This window comes from Lipotes vexillifer, unplaced genomic scaffold (genome assembly GCF_000442215.2).
Source record: "Lipotes vexillifer unplaced genomic scaffold, Lipotes_vexillifer_v1.1 scaffold412, whole genome shotgun sequence".
In the NCBI taxonomy this organism is placed as follows: Eukaryota; Metazoa; Chordata; class Mammalia; order Artiodactyla; family Lipotidae; genus Lipotes; species Lipotes vexillifer.
The window spans coordinates 1,601,435-1,614,579 of record NW_006798464.1 but is presented as its reverse complement, the minus strand read 5'-3'; the positions used below and the strand labels follow the sequence as shown (position 1 = coordinate 1,614,579).

Here is a 13,145-nt window from a genome sequence, read left to right as displayed (position 1 = left end):
GGCCTTTCTGAGCCTCAACTTCTCATCTGCACGGTAAACATAGCCGCTGGCCCTGCCGCCCGAGCTGGTTGCCAGCACCTCTGGTCAGAGGTCCCACAAATGTTTGCTGGGCCAAACACAGAGACCCAGGCACGGCCCTGGCACTCGGCAAGGTCACAGGGAGGGAAACAGCGATCGCTCACCCCGGGGGAAGGAGAGGAGAAGCAGTATTGGGGTGTGGGGGTGCTGCGAGAGCCCCCAGGGGAGACCTAGTCCAGTCCAGAGGGCACAGGAAATGAAGTTTGAGCCTTGGAGAATGAGTAGGAATTCAGAACACGAGAAGGACACCCCAGGGAACCGCAGGGGTAAAGGCTGGAGGTGTGATGGAGCTTGGCCTGAGAGAGGACCTCCCCAGGGTTAAGGACGGGCTGCGGGAGGCGGAGAAGCCATGCCAGATGGTCCTGGCTGAGGAGCGGGACCTGTCCCCAGGGAAGGCTCTGAAACCGAAGAGACGTGATCCAATTTGCCTTCGAAAAATTACTCTGACCCTGGGGTCAGAAAAGGATTGGAGTGGGTGAGGCCGGATGCCAGCAGACAGGCAGGAGGCTTTTGCTCATCCAGCAAGAGAAGTAGCAGCTCTCAGGGTAGCAAGGTGACAGGAGTCGACAGATCCCACTGGCCAAGGAGGGGACATGGGGCAGGGACAGGGGCTGTTGACATGCTTTGAAGACATCCCTGAGAGAGAGCGATCCCACATCAGGCAGACCGACAGTCCTGGCCCTTTCCAGGTAGGAGGACGCTTTGTTGCCGGAGGGGTCAATTTGGGTCCAGGCCCCAGTGCAGCCCCCCCGGGGCCCAGGATCTCTGCGATGTGTGGGGTATGCATGTGTGTGCGCGTGAGGGTTCTGTCCAGCCCACGCTGCCTCCTCCAAGCTTGGCAAGTAAATCCGCAAAGGCCACACCAACACCCCGCAAAAAAATGCCAACTCTGTGCTAATTTATTTTTTATATTTAAGAGCATGTGATGAATGCTCTGCTTATTGACCTAGAAAGTCATCCACAGCATGTTTTTGAGAAGCTGAACAGAGTCCTACTCCTTTGCTGTAAATCCATGCCACCCTGCTGCCCAGCCTGGGACCCCAGGTCCCTCGTGAGCTGCAGGAAGGGCCATGCCATAAGGCACAGCACTCAGCATTGTATGTCTCTTAAATGACAGCTCAGCTCATTTTTTTTAAAAGGCTACAGAACAACATGGCTAGTAAAGATTTTGTCCTGTGTGTGTGTGTGTGTGTGTGTGTGTGTGTGTGTGTGTGTGTTTAGATAGAGAGGGTTGCTCACCAAAATATTAACAGTGGAATTGAGATGATTTTTACTTTTCTGAATTGCTTGACTTTTTACAAAAAAACTCTTATCATTTTTATAATCAGAATAAAGCAAGGGAGAGCCACTCGGCCATCTTGGGGTTTGGCTTTGCTCCAGAAGGGCTGTGGGGTCAGAGCCCCCAGTGGACTAGGAATAGGCTGTGGGCCTGGAGCAAGCACCCATTCCCAGGGCCAGCCCAGGGCCAGGAGCAAGCGAGGCCAGCAGGCATCAGTGGATTTGAACTTGCACAGGGTGCTGAGGCTGGAGTGGCCCTGTGGCCTCTAGGCTGGGGAGCCCAGGGTCTGGCCATCGCCACTGGGGCCACCCTGCCCATTCCTGAGCAGAAGGCAACACTTCCCCACCTGGCCACCCTTCTCACTTCCAGGGGACGAGTGCCCTGTGCTGGGTCACCTGCCTAGGTGCCAATGGGGAGCACAGCAGGAGCTCCAGCTCAAGGAGAGGGTGCTGCTCGGGGGAAAGGAGAAGGGGGCCCCAGGTGGCCTGCAAGGACCCCCACCCTACAAGTCCTGCCACTCCCTCCGCAGTCCTTAGCTGAGGTCTGCACTTTGCCCCAGACCGGGGTTCTGGCTGGAAGGACCTAGCACACAGCAGGTGCCTAATAACGTGTTGGATAAGTGGGTGAAGGGGCCGCTATGAAGGCACCTGCCTAGACGGCCCTCCGCATGAGAGGATGAGATAGGAGGATGGGGACGGGGGCCTGGGGCCCACTGGATCTTAAAATCCCGCTGCCCACTTGGTACTGCCAGGCCTGTGGGGAGGCTCCCCGCTTACTGCTTCTGTTGGCTTCACCAAGACAAGTGAAAGTTGCCTTTCAGTTGGCCTCAGTATTCACTTAGATTTCCTTTTGTATGTGTGCATTGATGCTTTTGATTATTAGTGTCTTACTCATTCTCAGAAAGCTGGCCGATTTCCCCATTTACTGATTTTCTGAAGTCCACTCACATGTGGGGAAGACCAGAATGCATGGAGGACTTGGAATTCAAACTAATCATTGCTACCTGTGCAGAGCTTCATCCCAGCTGAGAAGGCAGAAGCCTAGGTCAGTGGTTCTCAAAGGTTCAGCATCTCTGGAGGGCTGGGTAAAACAGTTTCTAGATCAGAAGATCTGGGCTGGGGCCTAAGGGTCTGCATTTCTAACATGCTCCCTGGTGATGCTGAGGCCACCAGCCACCCCGGGCACACTTTTTTTTTTTCTTTTTGACTGCTTTGGGTCTTTGGTGCTATGCGTGGGCTTTTTCTAGTTGCAGCGAGAGGGGGCTGCTCTTCTTGCCGTGTGCGGGCTTCTCATTGCAGTGGCTTCTCTTGTTGCGGAGCACGGGCTCTAAGCACGTGGGCTTCTGTAGTTGTGGTGCGTGGGCTCAGTAGTTGTGGCTCGAGGGCTCTAGAGCGCAGGCTCAGTAGTTGTGGCACACGGGCTTAGTTGCTCCTCGGCATGTGGGATTTTCCCGGACCAGGGATCGAACCCGTGTTCCCTGCATTGGCAGGCCAATTCTTAACCAATGCACCACCAGGGGAGTCCCCGGGCCCACATTTTGAGACCTGCCTAGGGCCGAGGAAAGGGCACCAGGGGTCAGCCCTCAGGGTGAATACAAACCTTAGCTGCTGGGAACTTAACTTTGGGCCTTGGGCAAGGCAACCTCTTTCATCCTTGGTTTCCCGCAATGTCAGCCGAGCCTTTAGGGTGGGCCGGAAGCCTCCAGAGGGTGTTTAGGAATGTGCCTTTGTTTAGGGTGTTTAGGAACAGCCTTGGGTGGTGAGAGCTATTTGCAGGAAGGGGTCTGTTGTCACAGAAAAGCTCCTCCAGCATCCAAGTACGTCTTCAACAGACTCGGCAACAGGGAAGCGGAAGTTTCCCGCAGGCGCTTTGCAGAGAGCACTGGAGGTAAAGGAAACCTTAAAAGCGGTGGAAAGAGCGTAAGTTGAGATTTCCCAGTCCTTGCCAGCCTATGGAGTCAAATGGGGTCACATGACCTCCCAAATTTGCTGGAGAACGGAGTTCTGTCTCCCTGCCAAGCCAGGCAAATGCCACTTCATGATACAGTCCGTTGGGGATTTGAGATAGGGGGCTTGGGGCACCAGTGTGCTACAGAGGCTTTCCAGAAAACCGTCATTTCAGCATCCACTTAGAGCCTGGTCCCTTTGCCTTGACCCTACAACATCCAAAGCCAAACCTCAGAACAGGATGGGGCCAGTCACCCCGCGGGCTGTGTTTCACCAGTTCATAGCGAGGAAGACTATCAAATGGCTCTGGAGTCAGAGTGCTTGAGGTCAGAGGCCAACTGAATCCATTTATTGTGTGACCTTAAGTAAGTTACTTAACTTCTCTGTGCCTGAGAGTGATCATAATAGCATAACCCTATGGGATTGATTGTTATGAGGGTTTAATGAGATAATGCGTGATCAGCAGGTAGCACACTGCCTGGCACTCACTGAACATGAACTTTTGTTATTGTAGCATAGACCCCCCCTATGTGTTGTCTGTTGTATATATCTGTGCAGAAATTGACTGGCGAATAAAGTGGATGTAGTCCTCACTCAGCTCAGCCATTCTCAACCTGATCCTTTTTTTGAAATTGCTCTCTCAAAAAAAGAAGCCACCACCCGAGAGGGCAGTCCTGGAGAGGATGACTTCACCCCGTCTGCACTGGGCACCTGAGAGCATTGGGATGCTGTCTATGAGAGAGAGCTGCAAACTTTCCAAGAATATGGAGATACAGGAGAAATCTGGTTATGGCTTGACTAATAAGGTGGAGGCAGAAACACAAGATTGCATTGGATGCATCAGTGCTTGATACTGGAACGGGAATGGCATTTTACTGGCTAACCTTGTTGGTCTGATAGAGAAGGTAATGAGGGAAACTGGGAGAAAATGAAGATCTTGAAGAATATGGCTTGAGATCACTAAAAGAATAGGAGACAAAATTTGGTTTCTCTAGTATTTCTGAAATGGATTACTCTCCTTCTGCAATACAGCTTTCTGGAAGTATTATAGAGAAAGAAGGTTTATCTAACATTATGTTGAACATAGAAGACTTTTGGGGGCTTCCCTGGTGGTTCAGTGGTTAAGAATCTACCTGCCAATGCAGGAGACACGGGTTCGAGCCCTGGTCCAGGAAGATCCCACATGCTGCTGAGCAACTAAGCCCGTGTGCCACAACTACTGAGCCTGTGCTCTAGAGCCCGAGAGCCACAACTACTGAACCCACATGCCAGAACTACTGAAGCCCGTGCGCCTAGAGCCCATGCTCCACAACAAGAGAAGCCACTGCAATGAGAAGCCTGCACACCACAGTGAAGAGTAGCCCCCGCTCGCCGCAACTAGAGAAAAGCCCACGTGCAGCAATGAAGACCCAATGCAACCAAAACTTAATTAATTAATTATTATTTTTTTTAAGTTATAAAAAAAAGAAGACGACTTTTTGAATCCTTCCACAAGGCTGTCTGGATTTCATATTTGTATTAACAAAGGAACTTTTGGTGCCATAAGCCTTAATCCTGACAATGCAATTGAGAAGAGGAAGCAACATGTGAAATCTCTCTCCAGGATGAGAGAATAAACCTGACACAGAAAATACAAGTGCAAGTAAATGTTTAGTAAGTACACAGGATGCACATGTTGAATAGATAAAGTGGGTTGGTAAAACAAAATCATGAGCCTGTAAGTGGTTGGGTTTTAGAGATCAACCAAGAATAATTTAAAATTTTCTTTTGTATTTGAGATGTAAATATTTTTCTTTCTGATTAAAAAAAATTCCTGTAACTGCCGAACAGTTAAAAACTTTAAAGCAGTAAATGAATTTACAAAAATTAAAAAAAAAAAAAAAAAAAAAAAAAAAAAAAAAAGCCTCCTTCAGGCATGGACACATCCAGCTATCTAATCATCATAAGCAACCAGATTCTGGGTTCTGGAAATTGGCAGACAGCACCTCCTAACATAGGAGGTCTCAATACAGACTCTAGGAACCCCTGGAAGACCCAGGGATGGATGTCAGAGGGTGTATAAACCTCTAACTTGTATGTACTCTTTTTGTTTGTCTGTGCAGATTTCTGGGAGAAGGGCCACGACTTTCTTCAGATGGTCAAAGAGGCCAGCACCCCTAAAAAGTTAAGAGACCCTGCCTCAGAGAGACTGAAAAAGGCCTCAGCAGGCTCCCTGGACAGTACAGCTCCTCCCAGGAGCACACAGGGGCTCCCTGAAACCAAGACCCAGGACTGAGCTAGCTCTGCACCTCCTTACCTGAGAGCCAAGCCTTCTCCAAAGTGCGGAGAGGACTCAACACTACAAAATGGTGAGAACAAATTAAGAATTGTAAACACCAGGCAAAAAAGCCTGATGACAGTTCTCCATAATGACCAGCTGCCTGCAATCTGGTGGGGGAGACAAGCCTTGGGGAAGAGGGAGGGAGCTGTCCCATCACAGACCAAGCAGATGGTGTGCTCGGCGTGGTGGCTGGGACAGCCGGAGGATTGGGCATGGAGAGGTGTACAGAGTCCATGGTGCAGCTCAGACTAAAACAGTCGAAGGAGCTGCAGAACAGGGTGAGTGCAGGCTCTGGGGCATATCAGCCATGTGAGCCCTTAGCTTCCCTTAGCCTCGCTTTCTCATCTGAAAAATGGGATTTGGTGGGATGGTGGTAGATACCTGGCCTGTCTCCTCCTGGGCTTGCTGTAGAGCCAAGAAGCCCGTGCATGTTGTGATGGGTTCAAGGTCAGCTGCAGCAGCAGCTGGAGCCTGGGTGGCCTGAGTCTGAATCCCAAGGTGGCACTTCCTCCCTGGGCGCTCCTGTGTCTAATGGGGTCAGGGTGGTCCTGCCACAGGCTCACTTCCTGGACTTCCCAGAGCATGGTGAGCGCTGAGCAAGCCGTGGCCACCGGCCTCATTCACAAGCTCAGCGGGACACCCTCGGGGGCTACTGTCAGCGCCCCCTGTTTTGGTAAGAGCTGTGCAAACAGAGGGCTGGGATTGAACAACAGAGAGGAATCCAGGTGGGGGTGGGAGAGGAGGAGGAGGGGGCGTTTAGCAAGGAAAGAGCAGAAATGGCCCAGAGAGAAAAGCAGTTGCAGCTTTATTATGGGGAAGGATGAGATTCCTTTTCCCCATCTCGTCACAAAAATACTCCGATCAAGTATTTCTTGTTCCCTGTGGAGTGGATCTATTCCGAGCTCAGCAGCTCCATTACAGGAAGCCTGCGCTTCCCATGCCTTTACAGGAATCCACCCTTACCGCAACCTGTGAGAGGGTCCTGCTAGTCCCTGAGGCAGCTGAGCCCTGAAACCAGGCAGGTGTTGGGCCAGGGATTCTCCTCAGGCTGCCTGATGTCACCAGGCTGGTGGGGCAGGACGAGAACAGGCCAGGGGCTGACAACACCCAGGATACGCTGAGAGCTCGACCCAGCTGCCCAGAGGCTCCTGGCCCATCCTTTTTTTTTTTTTTTTTGACCAAGTCCCACGGCATGCAGGATCTTCCCTGACAGGGATTGAACCTGCACCCCTGCAGTGGAAGTGCAGAGTCTTAACCACTGCACCTCCAGGGAAGTCCCTGGCCCATCCTCTTGATGGAGGGTCAAGCTGCACTGCCCTGTCATGGCCCATACTGCTCCTGCAGCCCCTTCCCTGGGCAGGTGGGGGACCCTTCCAGAAAGGCCTGACCGACCCTTCTTTAGCCTTGATCCCAGATTCCCCACCTATTCTGATGCTGCTTCCTCACCAGGACAACTCAACCTGCCTCCTGGCCCAAGGTCCTGACCAGGTCCTGGGCTGGTGATGAGAGCGTGGCTGTGGGGCAGTGGGTGAATGGGGTGAGGCAGGTATGAGGGGAAGTGGGGTCACTCCTCCTGGGAGGGCTTGGATTGGTGGTGTGCCTCCTGGCCTGGCCCCTGTCCCCAGTGACGCTCCGGACCGAATTTCCCCAGGGGAAGGGCCACAACCATATATTCTCTTCAAGGCCCCAAGATGGGAAGTGAGCTGCTCATGCCACAGGCAGAGACCTTCCTGCCCTCTGAGGTTGGCTACCCTGATCCCGAGGCCCCATATCTGGGGTTGGAATTTCCAGTTCTTCAAACCTGTCTGTTCAGTTCTTCAAACCTGTTGCTGACTTGCTACGTGACCTTGGGCAAGTCACTTCGCTCTCTGGGCCTCAGAATCCTCACCAATAGAATGAATGATCCAATATGCCCACCCACTAGGACATTCCAAAACTATGAAATGTTCATAGCCATGTGATTTTTACATAATCAGAGACACATTCCTTTAATCTGACAAAAATGTAAATGGCCCTGGTAAATGACTCAGCAGTCCTCAACCCTGACCTGTACACCCACATCACTTGGGATGGGAAGGGAGAGGTCCCACCCAGACCCACAGAATCCGAGTCTCTGGGCCTCTAGGCCTCTGGGTGGGCAGGACCTGGAGATTTGCATTTAAGAGGCTGCCTAGGAGAGGATTTCAGACTTCAGAAGGCAGAGTGAGGGGAGAACACAGACTCTCCCTACCCCAGTACCTACCTGACAAAGTGAGCAACAACGACAAATTATGAAGAGAATGAGCCAACAATCTCCAGAGCAGTGGCCTCCAGGGCCCCCCGTCCTCACGAATCCTGGGCTGCCTGGGACATGGGAGTAGGACACAGGCATGACTGGCTGGGCAGAGGGGGTCTGGGGTGCAGGGTATGTGAGGGATGGCAGGAAACAGAAGACCTGTGCCCCCAGCAAGGGTGGCCTCGGTCGGGGGAGTCTCCCCCAACCCCTGCACATTTGGGCTCCCAAAAAGCAGACTAAAAACAACACAGCTCTCGAAACCGTCCTTCTGGGGGAAGGCATCCTGGTTCCCATGTGAGAAGTGGTGGAGTTGCTCAAATTAACTGAGCAAGATGAAAAGAACTCGCAAAGCCACCCTGCCAACTGCCAGGAAGGGGAAGGAAATCTTATGAGGGCACGTCGGAGGGGATGGGGCTGAGGATCAAAGGCAGCTTCCCTGAAACTAATAGCTTCAGGAGAGAGAAAAGTTAATGAGAAGATGAGTCAGATATAAAAAGAGCACAGAGGAGAGATGATTAAAAAATAGCATCAGGGGCTTCCCTGGTGACGTAGTGGTTAAGAATCCACCTGCCAATGCAGGGGACACGGGTTGGAGCCCTGGTCCGGGAAGATCCCACATGCCGTGGAGCAGCTAAGCCCTTGCACCACAACTACTGAGCCTGCGCTCTAGAGCCCGCGAGCCACAGCTACTGAAGCCTGTGTGCCTAGAGCCCGTGCTCCACAACAAGAGAAGCCAACCCAATGAGAAGCCTGCACACCGCAACAAAGAGCAACCCCCGCTCGCTGCAACTAGAGAAAGCCCGCGCGCAGCAACGAAGGCCCAACGCAGCCAAAAATAAATTAATTAATTAATTTTAAAAAAATATATATATATAGCATCAGGAGATGCAAAGAGCTTGAAGAGGAAAGGACACACACTAAGGACCCAAACAGGACCACTGCACATCTAAAAGCGGAGTTACAACACAGGGCCCAGGTCTGAAAAGCAAATTCATGGCACAGAGAGAAACTTGAACTAGTCACAGTGAATTCAGAAAAAGAGGACACATAAATTCAAACTAAAGAGAAGATGATCATTATGGAACACAGACCTTCCCACCTCAGAAGGCTTGGAGTCCCTGAAGTAGATTATCCAACAACTAAAGCAAAAGAATGTTTAGAGAAACTCTCCCTGAAACAAAGGGAGAACCCACTGTGTTGATTGAAAGGGTATAAGAGGGATTCAGACTGATTGACACCGGGAGCACACTGAATCCGGTGGAGTTGCTGGACTTTAAGGATAAAGAAAACAACCCTTCAGGCACCCATGAGGAAAAACCAAGTCAACAATGAGGGGAGAGAAAAATCAGTCTGGCCTCATGAAAAGAAAATAAAAATGGAGTCAGTATTGCTAAGGGAGCTCTCTAAAATGGAGCCGGAGGCCACTGAGGGAGTGTGACTTAAGCACGCCTCAGCCGAGATGGAATCTTCTCGTCTTAACACAGGCATCCAGAACATCTGTCCAATGTCCCAGAAACTCCAGATACTTATTGGACCCTTACCCTCAAATAATTCATGACAGTCAGTCCCTTAAGGACAAATATTTCCTTTCTTGCGTCAGTACAGCCTCGTGGCTTTTGCCTTTACAAGCCCCTGACTCTTCCTCTCCCCTGGAACACTTTTTTGGTTTTACCCAAGTCTGTGTCTCCTGACTTAAAATCCTTAAGACCCCAAATAAACTCTTTCCTTATTTGTAGCCTTGTGAGGGTTGTCTTTTATTTGTTTGTTTGTTTGTTTTTGGTTGACAGCCTCAGATTTTTCCACAGCAACATTCAAGACCAGAAGACAAGGGAGCTGAGTGTTCAAAGTGGTATGGAAAGGGGGAAACCAAGAATTTGACACCCAGTGAGGTTGTTTGGATTCGTAGACAACATGGAAAGGGTCGAGGAAAATAGCACCCTTGAGCCTTTTTTTGAAGAAAAAAAAAAAAAACATACTCAGCTGTGAAATCTAGCTAACCATTAAAAGTGTTCGTTTTGGGGAGTTCCCTGGCGGTCCAGTGGTTAGGATTCGGCACTTTCACTGCCATGGCCCCAGGTTCAGTCCCTGGTTGGGGAACTAAAATCCCTCAAGCCACACAGCACAGCCAAAAAAAAAAGTGTCCATTTTTCAATGGTAAAATCATGACTCTCAGACAATATAAAATGAACACATGTCAAAATTTTTATTAAACTCATTAAGTAATTAGGGAACAAGTAATATTTTCCAGTTGATTCAGAGGAAAATTGGAACAACACACACATATATAGGCAGATAAGAAATACTGAAATGAATTTACATATACGTGTAAAACTGATCAATGGCCACAGACAGCAGTCAGTTGTATTCCACTGGACAAAATCCATTTGCATTTCTGATGGACAAGCCCTACTCTAGGTTTTCTACAACTTAGATTTGCTCAAAGACAATGAATGGCATGAGTCCCTAAATGCAGGACACCCACCAGTCTTTTTTGTTGTTGGTCTCATTCAAAGTCCTTCCCAGATTTTCCTGATTCAGCCAAGAAATGACTCCGAGTGCAAAACTCAGGGGGCACAGTGAGCTTAAAAAATGGAATGGAATCTATTTAAGTACAGGACTAAGACGAAATAGTAGAATTATAGTTGCAGAACAGAGTATAAGTGTTATAAACCTTGACAAAGTGAAAATATTAGCATCAAAATCAGGAACTGTAGCATGTGAGGAGGGAGAATGTATACAGGAAGTGATCATCTTTTTCATCCCAAGAAATACTGAGCCTGCCAAAAGTGAAGGGTTTATTCTTTTTCCCCAAGACTCCAATCTCTTAATGAGTTTCATAATTTTTTTCTTACTGTTGGAGACATTCATTATGAACTAATATCTCTGTAGAAAGTAAAAATTTATTTAAGATTCAGCAATTTTTTCATTTTCTTTCTGTTAAACTCAATTAAAATTAAGTAGTTTAAAATATAGCACGTGTGGTACAATCCCATTTTTAAAAATTATTTCCACCTATTTACCTTTCTACCTGTACCTTGTTGTCCCTCCAAAGTTCTCTGTGTACAGATGACGTTCACCAAATGTTAACAGTAAATGGTGGGCTGTATTAAGCATCTACTCTGTGCCAGAAAGTTCTAGGAGCTGAGAATACAGCAGAGAACAGAAGAGATAAATATCCTGTGCTCAGGAAGTTGGCATTCTAATGGGGGGATTTATGGCTTCCTTCTTTGTACTTTTCTAGATTGCTTGTTTTGTTTTGTCTGAGAACGAGCATATGTCATTTTTATATAAACAATGGTCATTACCTTCACACACACCTCAGATGATTCTTCTGAATAGCCAGAGTTGAGAACCACTACATTTTAAGCTGTATGAGTCATTAACACTTTAATGTAAATAAGGTTTTTAGGAAGGCAGCATGAGGACCCAGAGTCTCTGCAGATCCCGACCTGGGCACCTAAATCCTGGGAAGAGCTGAAGAGGGGAGTTGGTTTCCAGGATCTTCAGCCCCTCTCGGCTGGAAGAACCATTGAGCTTGTCTCCTGGCCCCTCGGCCAGAGTTTCCTGTCCCTGTCCTGGGATCCTAAGCCTGTGAGACAAGATGCCCATTCTCGCTGGCCCTGGACCCAGGCAGCTGAGGGCCCGGCCCAGCCCTGGTAAGTGTCTGGGATGTGCCCGGCCAGGGTTCTCCCTGTAGCCTTGGGGACACCGAGCCCCATCTGACTCCACTGCCCTCACCTCCCACTTCCACCTCTTGAGTGCAGCCCTGACCTTCTCCATTTGCCCCCTCACTCTAGCCACCCTGGCCTAAGTTCGCCTTCCCCACACCACCTGGCCTTTGCACATGCTTTTTCCTCCACCGGAATCCCCTTCCTACCCTCCTTCCCTCACCCCTAGATCCCAAGACCCCCTCCTCTGCAGGCCTCCCTGACATACCTCCCAAACCCACAGGTCAGGCCCCTGCCCGCTTCTGTGGGCTGTGAACTGCCCTGGCCCCCGTGGGCCAGCCTGCTCTGCTCAGCCCTATGGCCCAGTGCCAGCCAGGGCCTGGTGTCGGGGAGCCAGGAAGGTATGTGAGTGAGACTGGGACTTGGCCTCTTACCAGTAGGGTGACCTCAGCCAGGTCCCTTGTCCTCGCTGACTATTTCCTCATCTGAAAAATAAGGACATTGTATGTTTGTTTTTTCGGTTGGTTTTTTTTTTTTTTGGCCGCTCTGTGTGGAGGCATGTGGGATCTTAGTTTCCCAACCAGGGATAGAACCTGCACCACCTGCAATGGAAGTACAAGGTCTTAACCACTGGACCGCAAAGGAAGTCCCTTTTTGTTTGTTTGTTTTATAAATTTATTTATTTGTTTGTTTTATTTTTGGCTGCGTTGGGTCTTTGTTGCTGCACACAGGCTTTCTCTAGTTGCAGCGAGCGGGGGCTACTCTCTGTTGCGGTGCGTGGGCTTCTCATTGCAGTGGCTTCTCGTTGCGGAGCACGGGCTCTAGGCACGCGGGCTCAGTAGTTGTGGCTCACGGGCTCTAGAGCACAGACTCAGTACTTGTGGTGCACGGGCTTAGTTGCTCTGCGGCGTGTGGGATCTTCCCCGGCCAGGGATTGAACCCATGTCCCCTGCGTTGGCAGGCAGATTCTTATCCACTGGGCCACCAGGGAAGCCCTGTTTGTTTTTTTTTAATAAGGACATTGTAAATCTTCTTCATGGGGTCCTTGAAAGATATAAAAAAGATAACATGTATTTCTTATTTTAAAGTTTATTAAAAGAATAACAATGAGATATAAGCTTAAAGGAGGAGGGGAAGTGAAAGGGGGAAATCAAGTCAGTAACAGAAGAAAAGTGATAGAGTTTAATTGAGAAAAAAAAGTCCAACTTTCCTGAGGGGAAAGAGATTCCCTACAGAGCCCACTGAGGGTCTGTGGGTCCAGGGGGTTGGACACCATCAGACACCATAGAGGACCCTGGGCAGGGCTGGGTCCCCGGCCTCCAGGCCCAGTGGGAACTTCCTTCTCAGACCCCCGTGCCTTCCAGCTCAGCATACCCTGTGCCCCTTAGAACCCTGGGAAGCATCACCCCACACAGTATCCACCAGCTCCCCCAGAAGTTCCCTCGAATCGTTTTCTCTATTCACGTAGCAAGCTCGCTGAGCAAACGCAGCTCTGGGGCAAGCCCCCAGCACCCGTGGGTGAATTGAGGTCACCACCACCCCAGCAGTGCCCGGTGAATCTCCAGGCGGGGGGGGGGGG

At 50.0% G+C, this 13,145-nt stretch overlaps 1 pseudogene; it reads left to right on the top strand.

Moving 5' to 3' along the window:
- The first annotated feature begins 362 nt into the window (after nucleotides 1–362).
- On the top strand, nucleotides 363–4,919 carry LOC103081203 (methyltransferase-like protein 10; annotated as a pseudogene).
- The last annotated feature ends 8,226 nt before the right edge of the window (nucleotides 4,920–13,145 follow it).